Source organism: Gymnoscopelus microlampas, assembly GCF_963454915.1.
Source record: "Gymnoscopelus microlampas genome assembly, chromosome: 23".
Lineage (NCBI taxonomy): Eukaryota > Metazoa > Chordata > Actinopteri > Myctophiformes > Myctophidae > Gymnoscopelus > Gymnoscopelus microlampas.
Genome location: NC_139960.1, coordinates 31,638,948 through 31,659,511, shown reverse-complemented (window position 1 = coordinate 31,659,511; position 20,564 = coordinate 31,638,948). Strand labels below are relative to the sequence as shown.

The 20,564-nt window shown below is 42.7% G+C and overlaps 1 protein-coding gene across 5 annotated transcripts in view; it reads left to right on the top strand.

The window, feature by feature from the left end:
- The window catches only part of LOC311039471 (plexin-B2-like), a 238,074-nt gene that overhangs the window by 11,499 nt on the left and 206,011 nt on the right, over window positions 1–20,564 (top strand). Inside the window, exon 1 of one of the 5 annotated variants that reach the window (XM_084049372.1) lies at window positions 8,714–8,734. The exons of the other annotated variants lie outside the window; for them this stretch is intronic. The gene's annotated coding sequence lies outside the window, so the exon portion shown is untranslated. Of the gene's footprint in view, window positions 1–8,713; window positions 8,735–20,564 lie in introns of those variants that run through there. 5 annotated transcript variants of the gene reach the window in all.

Genomic DNA, 20,564 nt, shown 5'->3' with positions numbered 1-20,564 from the left:
AAGTGGTTAATGTATGTTTTGTGCTAATAATCAAAATACACAAAGTAACTAGTAACTAAGTTTTCAAATAAATGTAGTGGAGTAAAAGTACAATATTTGGATCCGAGATGTAGTGGAGTAGAAGTAAAAGTATTGGAAATTGGAAATACTCATGTAAAGTACAAACACCTCAAAATTACAGTTAAAATACAGTATTTAAGTAAATGTACTCAGTTACTTTCCGCCACTGGCTCTTAGTATTTGGTTTAAACTGTTGTACTATAGTGGTGTTCCTAGACATGAGCACAATTGCGGTATTATAATTGTTTCAACCACAGAAAAGTACAAATTACATGCACCATGGCGTAAATGTCTAACCACTGGCTGTCATTGTATGTGTCTGCTGTGCGGCAAACCCCACCCATCCGACACCTATTGTATGCTATTAAACAAACTATTGAAGCTACTTGGGTCTGGTGTCTGTCTGGTGGAGTTAGTTCAGGACGGGTTGTATCTAGGCACAGCCCTCATGCCGCTTTATTTGACCAGGTGTCAAAGAGTTGCCTTCATTATCCTGTTGTTGTTGTTGTCACGGAGGCCTAATGGCCACGTCTGGCTGAGTGATTACACACAGCGCTCCATTAGACGTGTTTGGTTAGTTCTGGAAAATGTACTCCATCACTGTACTTATAATGCCTTCATGCACCGACGGTAGCACTGTCTGCTACCATTGTTAATTTTCACTGCAAATGTTGATTTAGTTTTAGTCATAATCTTTGGAATCAAATTCCATTTAGTTTTAGTCATATTTTTGTCATCTGAACTTTTTGTCTAGTTTTAGTTGACTAAATAATGTTTTTTTTTTAGTCAACTAAACTGCCCCTTACACCTGATTTACTGTATACAGTATGTACTTGTGTGCCGGTGTCTCACACCAAAAATAACAGATCTACAAGCTCACCATGTGTCCCACTGCAAATGCAATGTGTGCTGAGCTTGTAGATCTGCTATTTTCGGCACGAGACACGATGCACAACTAAGCATAAATTGGGCTTTACCTGTATCTTTGCTTCATCCTTATTACAGTGCTGCTATGATTACTGAATTACCCTAAAGGTCTGTCTTATCTATTCATTTCCAGTCAGGATTTTGCAGTGTGTGGTATGGGTGGGGTCGGGGGCGGACTGCGGGTGGGGCATCAGGTGGGCGTACAGAGAGAGGACACCGATTTTGCCCGTTGGGACAATGAGGTGCACCTGGTCTGTTATGTACCCACATGCCATGCAAGAATTACACTGTAAAATACTGAGTGTTAATTTCACTCTGAGAGTGTACAACATGGAGTGTATGCGCACCATAGGCACTTTCATCCGGACTGTTATTTTAGCACTTAGCACACCATGACTGCACCCAGTTTCAACAGAACAGAACATGATAAACGTCCTCTATATGGATATTATTTTAACCACTTAAACCCTGCATATATCAGTTGGTCAGGGGTCTGCACTATACCCACTCCTTTTTTCCCCTCTTCACCAAATCTCTATGCCGAAAATAGCCGATCTACAAGCTCACACAGAATGTTTGCCTATATTTCCCCTGAATGTTCACCTATTATATGACCGACATGCCCAGAATAGGGGCGCTAGAGTTCATGGTAGGGTTCTGTTATTTAAATAGATGCTAGGTTCATTATTTACCTGGAATCCTATACTGTCGTTTCAATGTATGTGTGTTATTTCAATAGTATATTGTTGACAGATGCTAGGTTCTTGGTTTACCTGGGATTCTGTTGTATTTTGAGGCACTGCACTGTCTCTCTGCATCCTATGTTTACCTTGCTTATTGTAAGTCTCTGGATAATAGCGTCTGCTAAATGCCTAAATTGGTGAAACCCGGGACAATTTGGTGGTTCTTCTTACTGATTTCTGTTGGGACTCGACACCCCCAGCTTCAAACCGGGACGAGCCCAGACAAGCCAAGACTATACTTATACTGTAGGTCACTTTCTTAGTACTTTAATTTTTACTCTCTTCTTTATGTCCTTACATTACAAACCTGAGGAGAAAATAAATGCCCCACATCTACCCAGATCAACCTGTCTTTTTCCTATTTTATGGGGCAATTTGCAAGACGCCACGCTTTACAGCAGGACGGCACGCTTTACAGCACTTCCCAAGAGTACAATGTCTGCCGTCTGCCAAAGCGGCAAGCTTCATTTATTTCACCCCAGATGCCCTTCAGTTCATCAGTGTGACATATACGCGCGCACACACACACACACACACACACACACACACACACACACACACACACACACACACACACACACACACACACACACACACACACACGTTTGATGGATATTGTGCTAAAGAACGATGAGTGGGAAATATAAGGAGCCATTTAGCTGTCTCGGTAAATAGCTTTCTCTCTCCCTGCTTTTCCCCGTGGGGGTGTGTGTGTGTGTGTGTGTACTTATTACTATACTATTACTATACTATTAGTATAGTGGAGTTTGAGAAAGTGACATTGTGAGGATAATTTCCCTGGTCCTCACAAATTAATGGTTGTTTTATGGTTAAAAACGTTAGGTTAGGTTTAGGGTTGGAGTTATGCGTGATTTATATTTAGTTGCACACTAGTGTCGTTCACTGAAAATGGGTAATCTACAAACTCACAACGCGTCGCAGCGTGACACATTGTGAGCTTGTAGATCTGCTATATAGTCGGCTTTCGGGTTAGGGATGAAAATGTCAAGAAATTGTAAAAATAACATACATAAAATTGTCATCCTAAAATGTTGATGTCCGGACACAAGTATAGTAATACACATGTGTGGGTGTGTGTGTTTATGTATGCGTGTGTGTTAATTCAGGACAGTCACTCAGACGTGTGATGTGCTGCTGTTCAAATAGATAGATAGATAGATAGAGTAATCATTCCACGAATGAAAGGCAGCCGTCTGCCTGGTAAAGAATGGAGGGCAAGAAATAGAAAAACAAGACGGAAGAAAAAGCAGGTGGCAAGACTATGATTTCATCTTTAATTATGTTCTTATTTTGTTCATGTAATGTGCGATGAAAGCACTGATTGTAGTGATCAGATCCAAATTATTGAAATCCCAAACACAGAATAGATGTGGACCATGCTGCACAGTGAATAGACTTGGACCATGCTGCATTGATGCATGTATACAACCACTATACAGTGAATAGACGTGGACCATGCTGCATTGATGCATGTATACAACCACTATACAGTGAATAGACTTGGACCATGCTGCATTGATGCATGTATACAACCACTATACAGTGAATTCATAGACTTGGACCATAGACTTGGACCATGCTGCATTGATGCCTGTATACTGAGAATAGACTTGGACCCTGCTGCATTTATGCATGTATACAACCACTATACAGTGAATTCATAGACTTGGACCATGCTGCATTGATGCATGTACTGTATAAAGATAATAGACTTGGACCATGTTGCATTGATGCCTGTATACAGAGAATAGACTTGGACCATGTTGCATTGATGCCTGTATACAGCCTGTATAAAGAGAATAGAATTGGACCATGCTGCATTGATGCCTATATACAGCCTGTATACAGAGAATAGACTTGGACCATGCTGCATTGATGCCTGTACAGAGATGCTGCATTGATGCCTGTACAGAGAATAGACTTGGACCATGCCGCATTGATGCCTGTCAGATAATAGACTTGGACCATGCTGCATTGATGCCTGTGTATACAGAGAATAGACTTGGACCATGCCGCATTGATGCCTGTACAGAGAATAGACTTGGACCATGCTGCATTGATGCCTGTATACTGAGAATAGACCTGGACCATGCCGCATTGATGCCTGTATACAGAGAATAGACTTGGACCATGCTGCATTGATGCCTGTATACTGCCAGTACAGTGGCTAACTTGTCAGTCTCTGGGTTTTCTTCAGAATAGGTAGGACACTGAAATAATTAATTAATTAGAAATATCATTCAAAATGTTCAGCACATCCGGAGTCCGCTAATATAAAAGGAGGACAAGTACAATGGCCTTCGCCTTAATGATTCAACTCTTTGTTCCTCTGATTTCATGCAGTGCAGCTCCCGTCAGCAACAAGCGTTCAGATGAACATAATCTATGTAAGCTGCTGTCCTTACTCCTTTCCTTTGGGGTATTCTTTTCACAGTACATTCGCACATATGTGATGTTTTTTTTCTATGCATTTACTTATCCTAGATAAAAAGCGTTTTTTTTATCTGACAGGTGGAAGACAAATTTACTTTTCCCACACGGACAAGTTATAAGTAATGAACAACAACAACACCAAAAATGCTGTGTCTTCATAATACGTGCCAGTCGTTACTCGGCTATCTTACAGATTTGAAACGAATGCTTTTTCCACCACGACACATCCAACCGTCCAACATAGAATAGCCTACTTTGATTTACCCATCAGGTGATACAAGTAATCGCCTCAAGCAGATGTGACCTACCTTCAGGCTCTGCATCCCGGCCTGTGCCAGGGAAAGCACAGAGGGGAAAAATGTACATTACATCGGCACCTTATGATCGAGTTCAAAAGAGAGAAAATCTGTCAACAGCTTGAGAGATTCATTGCGTTATGAAGAAGGAATCATGTTTTGCAAGGTTGCCAGGAGCATTAGCAGTAGGCTGTTAGCTACCTGTAGCATTTAGCAGCTGTGCTGGGGAAGAAACAGGCTATCTACCTGCATACGGAGCACCATCGCGTCAGAGTGCTGTCACCTGTCCTTCTTTCCTGTCTAGATTCCTTTAACATATCACTCAATATACGGATCACTTTATACATGTTAACCCATAACTCTTAAGAACGGCTAATTTATGATTGGAGCGCCAACATTCTGAGTTTTGAGCATTCATACTATCAACCCTCAACCTAGCTTCATATAATAGGTCCTCACTAATGCTCATTGACATCAGTGGCTGGCAGGTTTGGTACTGCAATTTCCAACTTTTTATTGTGTTTTTTATTAATGCGATGGCAATGGATTTCAGCATGCTAACTGTGCAGGAAGAGAAAGGCTGTGGTTTCTAATTGCTTGGAACCCCCATCGATGATGTCATTGGTAGGCAGGTTTCTGAACTGTCCACAGCACAACAATGAGATGCAGAGTGAGTAGACGGAAAAGGGTGACATCCTATAATGAGCATTAGTGAGGACACATTCTATGAAGATAAGGTTGAAAATTAATGAAGCGATCATGTAAATGTATTGCTCAGGGACACTTTGACACATACACTGGGCGTTTATAATCACAGCAGACTCTGTGGTGCATTTCTAAGGTGCTGTATGTATGCATGGGTCCATTGTTCAGGCTTATCACAGGGTAACTGATGAGGTTTAATGCACAGAGAGATTAAGGGTTCCAAGATTTTGATTAAACCTGAATGCAACATTTCCCTCGCGTCCTTGATGGTCTCCGTGTAAACTCCATGACCCTCTAAGAACACCAATCAGCTTTATAAAAGTTTGAATTGGGTAATTCCAGGACATAAATTAGACCTAAGCACAGGTGTTACGTCTTCAGAATTATTCCCAGAAAGGTGTTTTCAAGATGAATTGGCCATTCAAAAGCAACGATCGTCTGTGATGTTGGGTACTTTAAATATTATATTAGATCCTCACACTGTCAAATCCTCAGTGTTAGTTACAAGTAACTCAGAGAGTGTCCGAATGTAATCAAATGGATTTGGTCACATTTGTACACTCGGAGTTAAATTAAGTTTCAGGATTTGTCAGTGCAGGTACTCTGCAGTTCAGGGAGAGACGGAGCAGGGAGCACATTATTTAGGTTTGGCTGATTCCAGGTCAGAGCGGTCCGCTTGGTTTTGTCATTTAAATCAAGGTTCATTCAGGGGTGGACACTTTGGGCAGCCTTTGGAACATTTTCCATGTGATGCCTTGATCCGTGTGTGTGTGTGTGTGTGTGTGTGACTGTGTTCGTTTGTCCATTAGCAGTGAAACGCGCGTGTGTGTGTAATCTTTGTTTGAGCTTCTGCCTCCACCGTCCAAAGGTTGTGTTTGCTGTGGAAACAGTTGTGTATGTGACTTGTCCTTGGCCACTGTGTGTGTGTGTGTGTGTGTGTGTGTGTGTGTGTGTGTGTGTGTGTGTGTGTGTGTGTGTGTGTGTGTGTGTGTGTGTGTGTGTGTGTGTGTGTGTGTGTGTGTGTGTGTGTGTGTGTGTGTGTGTGTGTGTGTGTGTGTGTGTGTGTGTGTGTGTGTGTGTGCGCGCGTGCGTGTGCTCAGTAGCAGATAGTTAACCCTCCACCTGCACACTTAGTACCTTTCACTTTCTCTTGTTATTTTATTTTGTCTTGAAGGCCGAAGACTATATTTTTACTCCTGGCTGTCCGTCCGTCCGTTATGTCTGTCTGAATCACCATTCACCACCCCAAATGTTCCATATGATCAGCCTCATGGTGGAGCTAGAACAGCCCACTTCACGTTTTGACGTTTAACTTTTGAACCATGGGGTTTACAAAAAAAAATCTTTCACCCTGGATTCCTTGGCCTAGGCTACATTTTCCACCATGTGTATTCCTACAAATGTTGTCCAAAACTCACGCAAATCAGTACATATTATCTCTGGAGTCATGTAATCAAAATATATTATATTTTTCATATTCCATTCTAATTGAATATGACTGACTTCCAAGCTCTGCAGGTCCTGGGTTGCCAACACAGCCTGACAGAGACCTAAGCACACTTTTCTAGTTCCCCTCTGAATTTTTCCCCTCTGTTTTAATCTTTACTCCTGTTTTTTGTACTTCTTGTAATTTTTTTCCACTGACTTCATTCCTTAGCTTCCTTTCATATTTTCCGCTGACTTCATTCCTTAACTTCCTCTTTCGTTTTTGAACGAGTTCCCTTCCATTCCAGCTTCACTACTCTGTGTAGTTCATCTCTTTTCCTTTATTTTCTCAACTGTTCACTTTTCTCTCTCCCTCCCTCCCTCATGCATATTTGTCCCCCTCCCTCCGAGTTATTTTGCTTCGGCGAAACAAGTCACTTTATTATCCTGGTTGCTGTCTGTGAGGACATTGTGTTCATATAGTTGTGAGGACATGTATGTTTTCATGCTGACTCTAATGTTGGGGCTGCAGTCACAATCATCAGGGACTGACTCACTGGCCATGTCTCTGGGGTCCATTTAACAAACACTGTCTGTCTGCAAGACACCATCCTTAACACCATCACATCACATACTCTCACCTATAAAACCATCTGTTAATGTTTGAAACACATCTCTGTCACCCGTCACATGTTTGTGGCTTAAATCTCATTTATACTTTAGTCACATTATGTTGTTGCTCTCTGAAAATCACACAACTCTGGTTTCTGCCCGAGTCACAGCCCGACATCAACAATATAGCGTCTGAAAAGTAAAACAGGCACTCTGATAATGACACAGCTATCATCAACCCCTTTTGTAAGGGGGTAGAAATTCTGCGCAAGATTGTCAGATTTTTCTTAAGTTTTATTTGTCAACAGATTCAGCCTTGCTTTATTCTTTGGGGAGGATTTCTGGAATGTTGACTCATCTTGAACTTCCACAAGTTCCCAGATGCTGGAAATTACGACGTTCTATTCTTGGTCGACCATATCCACACACCAGTGTTGGTTTTCTACTGTTTTTCAGAGGGAACGTTTTCCAGGAAATGTTACTGTGATAAGAGAGACGTCGGCTGACTCAATATTTATACCTCCGTCAGCGAGCGCAGGTCCACTTTTACTGTGGTCGTACACTGTCTCTCTCTCTCTCTCTCCTTCTCTCTATCCCTCCATCTCTTTTGTAGGTTGCCATGACATTGTATTGCCCTGACTCAGACTGTATATTATGGGGTTCTTTGTTGGACTTGGGTCCCTTGTGACCAGTTTGTCCTAAAGTCACCCTGCTCTGAGAGAGAGGGAGAGAGAGAGAGAGACAAAGGGAGAGAGAGCTTCACATACTGTAGCAGACAGTGTAAGTTAACTATGCATAAACGATAATATGACCAGACAGGAATGTGGAAATATACAGGTGTGATTTCCATTCAGTTTTCGCTCTCTCTCTCTCTCTCTCTCTCTGTCCCTTTCTCTTGCACACACATGCATGCACACACGCACATTATCTAATATGTGTACAAGGGACAAGAGGGGAGTGTGACCTCACTCTCTAGCTGTGTGCGTGTTGCGTGGGGGGTTCTTGTTTTATCCTTTTCTGTTCCTCTCCTCTCATCTCTCTAAATGTGTATACATTGTATCATTGTCTTTAGGACCCTGTGGAAAGCGAGATGCTTACATATCTATGTAAGCATCTAATTCTTTATATTCTATTAAAGAATTAAAATCACCATCTCTCCATCCTCCTGTTCTCCATCGCAGTTGTGGCAACTTTCTGCAAATTTCTGCCCCTTCCACATTGTTCCTCATCCCGGAACTAAGTAACTGTCTCTCTCTTTCTCTTTCTCTTTTTTTCTTCTCTTTTTCTGTATGCTGAGGTTTCTTATTTGTCTCTTGATTGTATGTTTCACTTCTCCTTGGTTTTCCCCCGTGGTTTTCTTTTTTTGCAGTATAAAAATATATTCCACCCCATAGTTCCCACCAACAACAGTTCTGAGCGCTGACATGTGATTTGTCCAGGGTCCGGTTCCATTTTCAGTTGTTTGAGACAGTTGTTTGCGCGCTGCATACATACTTATTTTACCAGGGCATGGTAAGGATATATTTTCATACTGCTGTTATTTAAATGTATTTTACTTATGCGAGAGAGAAAAAAAAACTATGGTTGTCCACGATTTCACGGTATGGAAAACATCTCAATCATTTCATTCTTTACAGATGTGTGTGTGTGTGTGTGTGTGTGTGTGTGTGTGTGTGTGTGTGTGTGTGTGTGTGTGTGTGTGTGTGTGTGTGTGTGTGTGTGTGTGTGTGTGTGTGTGTGTGTGTGTGTGTGTGTGTGTGTGTGTGTGTGTGTGTGTGTGTTTGTTTTAACTAACACAATCACACACTCAGTCAGTATTGTATAATGTTATATAATGGTCCTGTGTAAGTCATGAATGGTACTAAACCCTCCATGCTCTCTCTCTCTCTCTCTCTCTCCCCCTCCATCTCTCTCTCCCCCTCCCTCTCTCATTCTCTCTGCCACCCACCCCCTCCATCCATTTCTTCCTCGCTCCCTACGCCTCCTCCATCGCTCTCTCCCTTGATGTGTTGTGGGGAACTCCCGCTCATTCCTATTGGAGATCTTTTTGGTTTTCCTGTGAGTTAGCATTTTGTTTTGACTTGAGCATGTGCTCAAAGAGAGGGAGGGGGGACGGGGACGGGGGGGGGGTGGCTGATGGAAAGCAGTGTTTGAACAAGGAGTTGTTTTTCTGTTTAAGAACTCTATAATCTCGGTCAAGTGCTTCCCATTTGGTTCAGAGAGAGAGAGAGCGAGAGAGAGAGAGAGAGAGAGAGAGATGTAGAGAGAGCGAAGCCCATTGTTTACATGAGGGACAGATCTGAAAACTAATTATAGATGTAGTTAAATTTACTATGCTTACTACCAATGCATATATGACTGTGTGTAACTGTTTCTGTGCGTGTGCGCATATGTTTGAGTCAGAGAGAGAGCTATGAATGTATGGAGAGAGGAGTGAGTGGATGAAAGAGATAAAAATCATTAAAATTAAAAAGGTAGAGAATCACTGAGATAGAGTGAAGGACGGCAGCGTTTGAAAGTGTGTGTGTGTGTGTGTGTGTGTGTGTGTGTGTGTGTGTGTGTGTGTGTGTGTGTGTGTGTGTGTGTGTGTGTGTGTGTGTGTGTGTGTGTGTGTGTGTGTGTGTGTGTGTGTGTGTGTGTGTGTGTGTGTGTGTGTGTGTGTGTGTGTGTGTGTGTGTGTGTGTGTGTATGTGGTTTAATTCAGAAGCAACAATCTGATAGTGACTGAACACTGGTCTTCCATCAGAAAGAAAGGGGGAGTTGAAGGACAGTCCAGACTGATTGATACTTCGAGGTGGAGGAGGGGTCATGGACGCGCGCGCACACACACACACACACACACACACACACACACACACACACACACACACACACACACACACACACACACACACACACACACACACACACACACACTGTAACAATCGGCACACTGTGTCATTCTCATGTGACGGGAATCATGTGACTCTGTATTGAATCAGAACAAAAAAGAATCAACAAACACGATACAACATAATCTGTTACACTCAGCAAATCTCCCAATGTGACTCATGTAAGGATGAGACCATGCATTTACAAGAAACACATGAATACACACACACACACACACACACACACACACACACACACACACACACACACACACACACACACACACACACACACACACACACACACACACACACACACACACACACACACTTTTACTATACTTACTATACTACTATACTTGCTAGGACATCAACATTTTTGGGTTGTAAATCGGCCGGGTGTCATGACCAGGACAATTGTCCTCAAAATGTCTTTCTCAAATTCTACTTCTTCTGGGGACACAAGTACAGTATAGTAATATAATACAAGCATGCACACATGTGCGTGCTTATATTACTGTGTACTGTGTATTACTATAGACACACGAGAGACACACACATTCATGCATTTCATCCGAGAGGTCAGAGTTTGGAGCAGCGTTAATTTTGTTGACTAAGACTAAGTCTGAAAGACTAAGATTTTGATATTTAGTCGACTAAGACTAGACTAAGACTAAACAATTTCAGAAGACTAAAATAGGACTAAAACTAAATTGTGTGTTATTCAAAAGACTAAGACTAAATCAGAATTTGCTGTCAAAATTAACACTTATTTGGAGGAGTTTAAAGGTCATCTTGTCTCATTCAAGGTCACCTGGGCAGGTGTAGTCTGTTTTTAACATGACCCAAAATAGCCGATCTGCAAGCTCACTAGGCCTGATTTTGGTGCATAACACCAGCGTGCAACTTAAGTATGAATAAGGCAGGCTTCATATTTCCCCAGTGACTGGGGCTGACTGGCGGCCATAAGTGAAAGGGTAGAGAGGTCGCCTGGGAAACGGGTCCCAAGGTTCCCAATAGCAGATCTACAAGCTCATTGCGCGGCACCGAGTGCCACGCGATGAGCTTGTAGATCTGCTATTTTTGAAAAATCTTGACGTTTTGTGTAAATCTTTGAATACATTGTTTTCAAATCTTTGCTTCATGGGGGTCCTTGGAACAAAATATTTCTTCTAAATCCGAACAGTATGTTGCTATATCAGTGGTGCTCCAACTTTTCCATATCAAGGACCTCTAAAATGATATGTATTTGGCCGCGGACCCCCATCTCAAAATATGATGTTCCAGGGACCCCCAGAAACACAGATGGGAGTTAAAAATGTTCGCTTTAAAACAGACCTCCAGAGACTTCCTCGGTCACTGGCGTTCTTTTCTATCTGCGACCAGTTGTATCCCAGTCTCTTGGTGTCTTGCCTGGACATCCCGCCGCCAGGTGTTTTTGTGGCCGGCCCCTGTTTCTCTTCCCTTGAGGGTTCCAAGTCAGAGCCTGTCTGGTGGTATTTGACACCGGTTTGTGTAGTTGGTGCCATTCTTCGTCCACTTTTGTCTGCTGCTGGGAGCTGTTTGCTCTTCATCCATAGATCGTTATTGCTGATCTTTTCTGGCCAGTGTATATTCAGGATTTGTTGATAAAGCTTTGCACTTTTATTTGTTGTGGTGTCCCTGAGCAGGACACTTGTCTTAAACCCATAACTGTCCGCCCCCTTGGGTGGAAGCTGAAAACGGAATTTCCCCCACAGGATTAACCATGTATCCCCTCCCCCCTCCCTCATCCAGTAAACTGCTGTTAGTGCTGCTTCCAGTGAGGAAAAGTGTGTGTGTGTGTGTGTGTGTGTGTGTGTGTGTGTGTGTGTGTGTGTGTGTGTGTGTGTGTGTGTGTGTGTGTGTGTGTGTGTGTGTGTGTGTGTGTGTGTGTGTGTGTGTGTGTGTGTGTGTGTGTGTGTGTGTGTGTGTGGTGACACAGTTTTGAGGTGGAGGAAGTATCATGGACCCATGTACCAGACACATACTACATAGACACGTGCACACACACACAGAGTCACAAACTTTCCTAATCAGCAGTTTTTCTGCAGAATGTGACTCATCATCAAACGAGAAGGTCTCTAAAGTTACCAGGGAAGAACCTGGATGACACACACACGCACGCGGGCATAAAAGTGTTTTACATGAGAACCAGTTTTAGCAGTCACTCTTGTTGTGCTGACATATTTTAAGGCGTGGCTGCATGGAGAATTTAACTATAAGAGCTGGCTGTGCGTGGTGTATGTGTACATTGTATTACTATACTTGTGAGGGCCAAATGTCCCCACAATTTGAGAAATACACATTGTGAGGAACATATCCGTGGTCCTCACAAGAGAAATGTTTGTTTTGTTGTGAAAACAGATTTTTGGGGTTAGGATTGGGCATTTAGGGGTTAGTTTAGCGGTTATGCCAGATTTTGTTATATTTCTCAGTGAAAATAGCCGATCTACAAATTCACAATGCATCGCAGCACGTTTGGCCAATGACACACACACACACACACACACACACACACACACACACACACACACACACACACACACACACACACACACACACACACACACACACACACACACACACACACACACACACACACACACACACACACACACACAAAACGGCATTCATAAAATCGAGTTACAAAAATACTGATGTCCTCACAAGTATAGAAATACAAACGTGTGTGTGTGCTCTCCAGACAGTCTATTAACCTGCTGGGTGAGCATCTGTTCAACTGTGGAACTCCTTTTTCTCCCGTCTCCTTTTTTGCACCCTGCCCCCCACCCCCCCCCCCCCCACACACACACACACACACACCCTAGCTCCCTCTCTCTTCCTTATGTTTTGTTTATCTGCTCCTCTCTAGCCTTCTTATTTCCTGTTGTCATTATGAGAACAAACACTTGACATCCTCCACTCTTCTAGTGCTATCTCTCTCTCTCAGTATCTCTCTGTGTGTCTCTCTCTCTCTCTGTCTCTCTTTGTCTCTCTCTATCTCTCTTTGTCCCTGGTTTTCTGTGTGCCTTCAATTCATTCCATGTCACCTTTTCTGTCTGTCCTATGCTTAGTTGAACAAGCCCATGGTGTATTATAGATGCCCACATTGGAAATAAGTATTTCATTTTTATACTGTAATTCTTACCAAATAAAATCGGTCAGTCAATACTGGCACCCGGGAAATTGCTGGTCTTTATAAGCCCACATGTTTTATGAGCTTATGGATCGGATATTTTCATCACACAACACTGTTGTACAACACAGTATGATACATCAGGCTTTACTAGCTGTCTGTGCGTCATCTCCTGTCTCCTTGTCTTTCTGCCTGTCTGTCTTTCTGAGTCCTGGTGGAAGTGTATGAAGAGGCTTCCAGCCCCTCTTAAGGACTTAGAGGTGAAAGGAAATTGCAAATCAGGGGGAAAATTGCTACGCCTGTTATTTACTTTTTTTTGTATTATTTTCTTTTGAAAATCAATGTGGTTGTAGCCGTAAACGTGAAATGACAAAGTCCCACGCGGACTGGCACTGCAGATTAGCGGCAGCGCCCAACGGGACTGAGCGCTCGGCGCCCGCGGTGCCACCGACTGCACACGTCGGCAAAATCACAGGCCGAGTCGTTTTAAAATTCTGTCACAGACGTGACATGTTACATACAGCACATGTGGGCACGGCCTCCACACATTACTCTTTCAGCACATGAGAATAGGGTGCTGCTAAATGCCTACCATTTTGCTCAATGCGACTGCAATATTTATTCTTTTTTTTTCCTGACATGTAACAACATTTTCTGGTCAGCTATTTTGCACTGCAGCGGACTGGAATGTCTTGTTTAGCATTCTGCTGATAAAGACTGTCGCTTGTCTGTCTGTCTCTCTGTCTGTCTCTCTGTCTGTCTGTGTGTGTCTCTTTCTCTCTAATTTGAAGATTTCGGTTCGGTCTCCCCCGTGACGATCTGCGTATAGATATATGTCTTTTGATTAACTGCGCGTCCTTGTCAGCCCACATCACAGCTGTGCGTCTCTGTTAACTTCCTGATGTGGAACTCTCTGGGTTTGGAGCGCGGCTCCTCCACTGCTTGGTTACTTAAATAAAAACTCTTGTTCTTGGCATCTTTGTCGGCCTGTATCTAGCAGGGTCATTTAGCTGGAAACCACGAAAAGATGTGGAAGAATGTAGCCTCAGGGGGTGTGTGTGTGTGTGTGTGTGTGTGTGTGTGTGTGTGTGTGTGTGTGTGTGTGTGTATGCACACGACACAAACGCATTAAAGCTGTAATCTTATTTTAATCAATACAAGGTTATTTTAACCAATCTGTATGATAAGAAGAGCATGTTACAATATAAGTAGTACATGTACAGTGGTTTGAGGTGGTCTCCCAATTCTTCCATTGAGACATTTAGACCCTGGTGTCAGGTAGAACACCTACTGGTTAGGGCTGTGAATCGTCTGCTATCTCACGATTCGATTCCGATTCTTGGGGTCACGATTCCGATTTTTATCGATTTTTTCAAAACAAACGATTCTCGATTTAAAACGATTCTCGATTCAAAGCGATTCTTGATTCAAAACATAGGATTTCAGGATCTACTCCAATCTGCTGGCATGAGAACAGAGTACATTTATGTAGCTTTTATAATTGTAAAGGTTTTATCAACTGATAATAATGTAAACGCACAAAGGTAAATCCAAGATCCTCAAAAAAAAAAAAAAAAACGTTTTCTTTTTTTGAAAATCGATAAAAAAAAAAAAGAGAATCGATTCTGAATCGTCCAACAGTAGAATCGCGATTCGAATCGATTTTTTCCAACACCCCTACTACTGGTGGACAGGTAGTACTGCCTGAAGCTCAATATCTAGGGATATTTTCTTGAAAGGGAGGAAGAAAATAATGTATATACCCGGCCACTGTACAGGGGGCCATTGTACAAAATGTACACTTCTCGGGGTTACAAATGGATAAATAAAGAGGGGGAGTGTGTTGGTATACGTTATAGCCAGTGGTAGTTTAGTTTGCATGCAATGCATGGGGTTACTGTACCCAATATGTTTTTGTGCTGAGTTTGCGTGCGGGACATGCAGTATGTGTGTTTGTGTGAGTGTGTGTGTGTGTGTGTAGTTTTTTTCATGCACTCCATTTCCTGTGTATTGGCCTGTCGCCTGTTTGACTGCATGACATTGGCTCTCTGCCTCGAACCCTCGTTCAACTCTCTCTCTCCCTCTCTCTCTCTCCTCCCTCCCATAATGCACTGGGATGGGAGCCCAGTGTTCAGTCAGTGAGATTCAGATTGTTGCCTCTAAATGAAACCAAATGTCATGCCACTTGCACACACACACACACACACACACACACACACACACACACACACACACACACACACACACACACACACACACACACACATACGTACAGAGAGAGATGCATATGCAATACACATGGTATTGAATTTGTACGGAGGCTACTGTACGTATAAAGAACACATGATGTGCATATACAATGAAAGCACACGCAACGCACAGATAATGTGAAACAGACATGTTGCGTCTGTGTATGTTTAACTTTATGTATGCTTTTATTATGACCATATAGAGAGCACATTCTTGTTCCATACAACTGTGTGTGTGTGTGTGTGTGTGTGTGTGTGTGTGTGTGTGTGTGTGTGTGTGTGTGTGTGTGTGTGTGTGTGTGTGTGTGTGTGTGTGTGTGTGTGTGTGTGTGTGTGTGTGTGTGTGTGTGTGTGTGTGTGTGTGTGTGTGTTATTACTATAGTTTCAGGGCTAAATGTCCCCACAAGTTTAGTAGATTTGGGGAAAACCCCACACAGGACCATTTTCCTGTGTGGGGTTAGAGCAAGGATTAGATACATTCAGATTTTAGGTTTGGTGATTGCGGTTAGAGTTTTCCGCATTTCATACTTAGCCGTGCGGTGATGTCGTGCACCGAAAGATAGCCGATCTACAAGCGTCGTGCTGCGACACAACGCGTCGCAGCACGACGCGTTGTGAGCTTGTAGATCGGCTATTTTTCTGGCTATTTTCAATGCTGTCCTAAAATGTTGATGTCCTCACAAGCATAGTAAAACAGGCGTGTGTTTATGTGTCTAGTAATTACAGGCAGGGGCAGAAGAGACAGGAAGGCAGTGGGAAGGTTCAGAGACACGCAAACCCCCCGTTTGAAAAGCCAGATTTATAGTAAATACTATACTAAATAGATTCATACTAAATACTGTCCTAAATAGATGAGAGCTTTTAGATTAGCTCATTCAGGCACGCAACACTGTCGTATGGCAGACTGAACAATAAATAATAAATATGTTTTATAAATGTTGGAAAAAAGCCGTTTGAACAGCTAAATATGCCCTGCCCCACAACCAACATTCAGTTGAGCAGTTTGTGATGTTAGGAGTGGAAGAATGTCTGTGAATCTCCCTATGTCTGACTGACCATGTGCCATTCATCTTTATGTCCATCTGTCACTGTCCTCCATTCTCTCTCTGTGTTGCTCTGTGTCTTTGTCCGTCCACCCGTCGCCCTCAATGCCTCCTGTCCAGCCTGACGTCTCTGTATTTTAACCCATTTAGACCTGAGGCCGAGTCTACAAATTGTCTCTGTCGGGTAGAAACCTGTCCAAAACTGTTACTTTTCAGGATTCTAATTAAAACACGGCAAAGGTAGCACATCTACAAGCTCAAAACGCGTTGCTTCGTGCCACAAAATCTAAAATGACATGATTCTTTCCCGGTTTTATTGGGTTAAAACCTTTCACAGTGACAGTCACAACAATGTGATGACAGTGACATGTCGTAAAAAAAACTGTACTCCCATTTGAGCTCATTTGATAGAATCTGTCCAGCTGGTCTCGAGTTGAACTTGTTGACGCTACACGGTAAACTCAGCGGAAATGTAAGTGTTCAGTCAGTGTATTGTCAAATGGACCTATGGGTAAAAAACGGGACCTCTATTTTTAACCCATATGAGGCCATTTGGGTCAAATTCTTTAGGATTTTACTGTGTACAAAACATCAGTTTGGTAGCTGCATTATGTTCTGTATTTATGTGTTGTGTGTTTGGTCTTAGGCAGCTGTGTGTGTGTGTCGAGGGGGGGTCTGGTATTTCCTGTTATGGTTATGGTGGCTCTGTGAGCGTGCTCGCACCAACCAGGTATTTCCTGGAGTGTGTGTGTGTGTGTCATTAATAGGATTATTATTACAACACACACACTCTTCTCTCTCTTGCCTTTATTCTCTCCATCCTACCTGGGTGTTTGTCTCTGCCTGTGTTTTGTCTTCTCTCGCTTTCCATCTGTTTTTCACACCTCTTTCTCTCCCTATAATAGTGTAATAGTTGTCTTTGAGCAGAAGTGTGTGTGTGTGTGTGTGTGTGTGTGTGTGTGTGTGTGTGTGTGTGTGTGTGTGTGTGTGTGTGTGTGTGTGTGTGTGTGTGTGTGTGTGTGTGTGTGTGTGTGTGTGTGTGTGTGTGTGTGTGTGTGTGTGTGTGTGTGTGTTACTGTATGTGTGTTATTAGTCATATGGAATTGGTTTATTTCAACAGTAATGGAAACTACAGTTGGCTGCCAAAGAACTCTCTATCCCTCCGCCCCCTCCTGTTCTTCTCTTTCATTTTCTCTCCTCTCCCTTTTATTCGTACCTTTATTTTCTAGCTGCTTTCCTCCTTGCAGCTCATCTCTCACACCTTCTTTTCTTCTCCTGTCATCCCCTGCCTTTTTCTCTTCCACTTAGCTCCTTTGCTGCCTTATTTATCTCCTCCTGCTTACTTCCTTCCTTCTTTGGTTCCTTCCTTCTCACTTCTCTCCCTCATCTGATTTAGTCCCCCCCTTCTCTGTCTCTCTCTGTCTCTCTGTCTCTCTGTCTCTCTCTCTGTCTCTTTCTGTCTCTCTTTCTCTTTCCTTCTCCTCCCTCCTTCGTCTCGTTCGCCCTTTGATGTTTATGGAGGATGAAAACCTGTGCGCTCCGCCCAGGAAACGAGAGGAACATGTTGTTCCTCGTTCACTAAAACGGGACCGTTTGGCACCAGTTTCAAACATAACTTAATTTAACAAGCGGAACGGCTGACCCGGCCCGGCCCGGCCCGTCCTGGGCCTGCCTGCTTGTAAGCCATTTTCTCATTACAATATATGATAAAGAGAGCTCTGAGGCAGGCAGTCTGCTCGTTAATCAAAGGGACATTTCGCCGAAATTTTGTTTGTTAAAGTCTGTTTACTAAACTTAAAACACGCGGTAATGGGAAGTAGTAGCTTCATAAAAGGCAAGCGGTTACGAAAGGGGAAATTTCACCCGTGATGTATCTGTTTTAACCCATTAAGGTTCCGATTCTACAAAATGTCAAACGTTTTTTGAAAAACGTATGTTACTATATCAATGGTTCTCAAACTTTTTCATGTCAAGGACCCCCCAAAATTATTTGTATTTGGCTGCCATCCCCCATTCCAAAATATTTTGTTCCGGGGACCTCCCCAGAAGCAAATATTTGAGTTACAAATGTTCGCTTTAAGATAATATGTATTCAAAGATTTGCAAAATAAATCACTGGTTTTTAAAAATAGCTATCTTCAAGCTGTGTGTGTGTGTGTGTGTGTGTGTGTGTGTGTGTGTGTGTGTGTGTGTGTGTGTGTGTGTGTGTGTGTGTGTGTGTGTGTGTGTGTGTGTGTGTGTGTGTGTGTGTGTGTGTGTGTGTGTGTGTGTGTGTGTGTGTATATTTTATATCTGCTATTTTTGAATAGCCAAAGTATAAAATAATGGTTTAAGTGGTTACACAGATGCGCTCCCGGTTTAAATGGGTTAAATCTCAGCCTTTGCTGGAAGCTAATTAATTATCTGAGGGAGATGTGTTGTTGTGCATCAGGTATATGCTTTCTTCTTGTAATGTTTTCGTGCGTCCATTTGAATTCTTGGAAAGCTTCCATTTGCTGTAATGCTTGTTTTCTGCGTCGATTTGAATTCTTAGAAGTCTCCCATTTGCTGTACTACCCAAGCATATAAAACCAAATGGGTCCATTGAAGCCTGGGGTTTTTCCATATCTCATCAATGAGGCTCTCTAGGCTGGGCTGGATGGAAAACGTCTCCTCTGGATGATGACATCACTGGGAGGGCAAATTCACACGCTCTCTGAGCCAAATGAAGTCACGTCAACCAGTGGACGCTCTTCAAGATCTCTAAGATTACGAAGACAATAAACATCTTGTTTAACCCATTCGATCCGGGAACGCATCTGTGTCATTGTCGTGGACATTTGTGCACATCTTTGAATATATATATATATATATATATATATATATATATATATATATATATATATATATATATATATATATATATATATATATACATTTATAACTCTAGCCTTTGCTTCTGGGGAGGTCCCTGGAACAAAATATTTCGAGATGGGGTGGGGGGGGTCTGTGGACAAATACCTATCATTTTGGTGGTCCTTGACATGAGAAAAAAATGAGAATCACTGATATTATAGCAACTTAAGTTTTTTCCCCCAAAAACTGTTAGGATTTAGAAGACATTGGTAGAATCCCTAGAAGCAAAGATTTGAGTTAAAAAGTTTTGCTATGAAAAACATAGGCCTATGTTCAAAGATTTGCACACATTTTCACGATTTTCCAAAAAAAAGAAATTGCATCTACAAGCTCATACCACGGCACTCGGTGCCGACACATTTATGTCACATTAGGTTGCACAATTGAGGGGAACTGTTACACATGGGCAAATTGTGCCTAATGTTTGCTTCCATTCCATTTGAGTAAAGGTGCTTTCAGCATCGACAACACATTCACATCACCTTTCTCGTATCGAGTTCAACTTGGGTGATTTTTTTTTATTTGTTTATTTTTTGCTGGCTTTTCTGCCTTTATTGATAGTTCAAGTGGAGATGGACAGGAAAGAGGGAGAGAGAGACTGGGAGAGACACACAGCAAAGGTTGTCAGGAATGGGACTCGAACCCGCGACACGCCGTCAGGCTGGATTAGAGCCTATATGTGGTATGCGCCTGGACCGCTAGGCCAGCAGGCGCCCCCAACTTGAGTGATTTTTGTCATGGATTTTGCCCTTTGCAGGTGTGGGCCACTCCCCTGCATTCACGCACGTGTGACCGTACCCTTTCATTCATTGTACATGTACAGTGATGTTGCTAGCTTGAAATAGCCACTTTACAAGCTCACAGTGCGTTGTATCACGAGACATGCTTTCTGGTGAGCTGTCCTATGATTTGCTGGAATCTCTTCCATTGACCTTGACTACACCTTGATGGTGTTAAGTCACCAACAGCGGTCTGTTTAACCCCTGGCTAACCTGAAGTGACTGCTGTATTGACTGGATGTGCTTGAATGGTCCGGAGAGTTCAGTGTTTACCGCTGAAATTACTGACACACACACACACACACACACACACACACACACACACACACACACACACACACACACACAC